Consider the following 3,455-nt stretch of genomic DNA (forward strand, 5'->3'; position numbering starts at 1 on the left):
CATCACTGTCACCATTCAATCATAGCAGATGGGCTGCAGCTGTGAGCGCCAGCCCGGCACACAGGCTGGTCCGTGCCACTTGGGAGAGAAGGAAGAGAAAGGGAGGGAGGGAGGGAAGGAGGAGGGATGAAGGGAGGAGGGAGAGAGGAAAGGGAAGAAGAGGAAGAGGAGGAGGAAAAGGAAGAGATTGGAGGAGGAGAGAGATGACTTGAAAAGAGAAAAGACTTGGTATCTTTCATGCTTTTCCCTTCTCAGCAGGACAGCAGAGGCCAGGGCTGGGCTCACAAGCTGGGCAGTGCCAGGCGAGATGGGCATATGCCCTTGATTACTACCAGGACTGCAGGCCAAGCCTCCGCCGCCGCCACGGCCTCATAAATCAGTTTTTAAGTAGCAACCACATGGACATTTCCCAGCTGAGAGGCCTGGCCTCTGTCGGCCCAGTGAGGGCAGCCCTGGAGGAGGGGCAGGTGCCAGGCCAAGGCAGGAAAAGAGAGGTGGTCCTCAAGGTTTGGTGGGAAATGGGGTTGGAGCTGGCTCAGGGAAAATTTGGGTGCAGGGACTCCTGCCAATAAAGAGTAGGTAAGAAGATGACAAGTGCCTGTCATCAGTGAGTCTGGAACCCCCAAGCCCACCCAGCTTTGGGGCTCCTAGACCCTGTCCTGGCTTCCCCTGGGAAAGCTGCTTATGAGGAGGAGGATGGTGCTGCCCCTGGAACCTCCTCCCTCCAGGTGCCCCTTCCCCTAAGAATTTGTGTGAATGTCAGAGCAGCACGTGGGCCTGTGCACTTGAGTATCTGAATGTGCTCACAGCTTCCGGTGGGTAAGAAGGTATATCCCTAGTATCTAGCCCAGCCCCAGCACAAACCAAATATCTGTAAAACTGCTTGAATGCGTAAGTGAATGATTGAGTGTGAAGGGGGCCAGTTTTGTGTTTTTTCAGGAATGGGAGCATCCATATCGGAGAGTGTTTGTGTCGGGGGACGGGGGTGGGTATCTGTGGGTGCTCTGGGGAGATCTATTCTGACAGACGCGCCTCCTTTTCAGGATCTCCCTCCTACTCAGCCCTCCCCTGGTCCCTGACTCTCCCCTTCTGGGGACCCCCCAGTAGGACAGCAGCTCCTGAATTCCACAGCCCCAGTCTGATCCCAAGCTTGACGCCCCCTCCTCCCCGCTCTGCAGGCCAGCTTTGATAGCTGGGGGTAGGGGACTTGGCTGAGGTTGGTGGGGAGTGAGGTGAGGACGGGAGTCCCGCCCTTGCCCCTGGAACCGCGGGCAGAGCGGCGGGGTGGGGGCGCCCAGCCTTCTTGCGCCCGGTGTCTCCTCCGTGGGTGAACAGATGTCTCGGAATTTTCGATGTGCTCTCCGCCTCTCCTCGCAATACCCCCCCCCCGCCCCAAGCTGGCACCGGCTGTGGCGCCCTCCCTTCCCCCACCTCCGACAGCAAAACCGGCTGATGGATCAGGGAGCGCGGCCGGAGGCCTGGGCCCGGGGGCGGCGGAGGCCCGCAGGGTCGCGGCCGCGGGCTGGGCGGAGTCTCGGAGGCTCCCGGCGCCAGCGCCGAGGGAACCTGGTTGGCGCTGCCGGCCTCTCCGTTCCTTCCCTCCTGCCGCATCTCCTCAGCCCTGTCTCTCCTCGGTCCTCCGTCCTCGATCTTCGGTCTCTCTACCCCACTCCACCGCCCAGCCGCGTCTATGCAAACCCCCTCCACACAGAACCTCACACTTCGCGACGGAAACTCCTCCTGGCAACTTCGGCGGAATTCTTCCCTCCAGAGACCCCTTTCTCTGCATTCCGTGAGCCACCCCATCCCCAGCTGGCCGCCTGCCTGCCCTCAGTGGAAACCCGAAGTTTATCCGGAGAACGTGGAGGAAGAGCAGGAGGGGAGCGGGGCTCGAGGTTAGGGAGGCCGAGGAGGCCGGCCGGCCAGGGCTGAGAGACACCCAAATTTTCTAATCACTGCTAATTAATGAGCAATCCAATTCCGTGGACCCTCAACTCAGGGAAGGGGGCGGGGCCCGCTGAGGGCAGGAGGGGGCCTTGGCAGGGCTTGGCAGCCGGGTGGTGCCAGGCGCCCTCCCCCACCCCACCCCCACCCGCCAGCATTCCGAGGTAACAGGCATTTGTTACCCAGCTCGTGCCAGGAGCGATTGGCAGGTTCGAGTAGGCACAGTCATTCTGCACACAGATGTCCCTGCGCTCACTCTTCTGATATGAATTCTGTCAGCTCCAAATCTGAGGGAGATGAGCAGACAGCCACACAGACAGTTACAGACGGACACAGACACAGACAGCACAATTGTCTGGAGGACACAGAACTCCACGAGTATTTATTTTTCTTCCCTGAAAAAAAAATTGAATGAAAGAGAAATAAGAAAGGCTCCCACTAATTTGGGGGGACCTGTCTGAACTCCGGGGAGTGGTCCTCACTCCTCCCATTCTCCTCTGGTTTTCCTCCCCTCCTTACACTTTTCCGGTCTCCCCCAGAGCCCCCACAACAGCATATCCGAACTTCAGATCACTGCAGCTAGACTCAGTGCAACCAGAGCCAACCGAGTCTGGGAGGTCTGGGTCCTAACCCAGGACTCAGAATTTCTAAATCCCTGCAAGTTCTAGAATATCACCAAGGTGTAGGTTCCAGACTTCTAGAAATGCTGAAATTCAAAATTCCAGTGCTCCCGCTCCAGGGCAATTTGTGTCCAGTGCCCAATCCCTGGATCACCTTCTCCATTAGAGAGGGGAGACCTGGGCTCTGTCTGGTGCCCTGGAATGGAGGACCCCACATGTCTGGTACTCACTAGACAAAGCCCAACCTTGGCAACCAGCCCCAAATGCAGCCTGCCCTTTGAATGAGGAAGGTGGAAAGGTCAGATCAACTGACTCCTCCCCTTTCTGGCACTCTTTCCCAGCGACAGTTCCCATCCTGACCCTCCACGTCAGACCTGGCTATCCCACCTCTGCCCGTCCTCCCTCCACCCTTACCCCGGCCGGCGGCTGTGGGAGCAAGCTGGTTGGTCACTGGGCATCTGCGAGCAGGATGGGCATGAAGAGCCGCTGGGGTTTGGTTCTCCCGGGGCAGCTCATGCTGGTGGAAGAAGAGAAGGCAGGCAAAGGGGGCAAAGAAACTCCACAATGTTGGAGGAGAGGGCACAGGTTTGGGTTGTGGTTTGTTGTTGGATTGTGTTTTTTAATCTTTCTTTCTTTTTTAAAGAAAAAGCCCCCATCCTGTGTCATCATTTTTATGGGATCTGCAATTCTGGCAAAAATCTGTCTTTAATTTAGCTGTCCATATAAAAATCCTCACTGTATAATAATGAACAGATGCCATGGAATTTAAGCTGGAGCCTCGACTCCTCCCCGCTTTCGCCCCCGCGCCTGGCACCGGGCACCGGGCACCGGCTGAGTGGCACAGACTGGCACCAACGCTCGGGCGAAGGGTGGGCAGGGGGCGACCTGGGC

General features: G+C 57.8%; 1 long non-coding RNA gene across 1 annotated transcript; it reads right to left on the bottom strand.

Moving 5' to 3' along the window:
• Positions 1–2,295: 2,295 nt before the first annotated feature.
• On the bottom strand, positions 2,296–3,166 carry LOC113878478. The gene is made up of 2 exons (XR_003506998.1): positions 2,979–3,166; positions 2,296–2,339 (listed from the first exon to the last, which is right to left on the bottom strand). It is a non-coding gene; the product is annotated as an uncharacterized LOC113878478 (long non-coding RNA).
• Between the last annotated feature and the right edge of the window lie 289 nt (positions 3,167–3,455).

The sequence above is a fragment of the Bos indicus x Bos taurus genome, chromosome 19, assembly GCF_003369695.1.
Source record: "Bos indicus x Bos taurus breed Angus x Brahman F1 hybrid chromosome 19, Bos_hybrid_MaternalHap_v2.0, whole genome shotgun sequence".
Classification (NCBI taxonomy): Eukaryota; Metazoa; Chordata; class Mammalia; order Artiodactyla; family Bovidae; genus Bos; species Bos indicus x Bos taurus.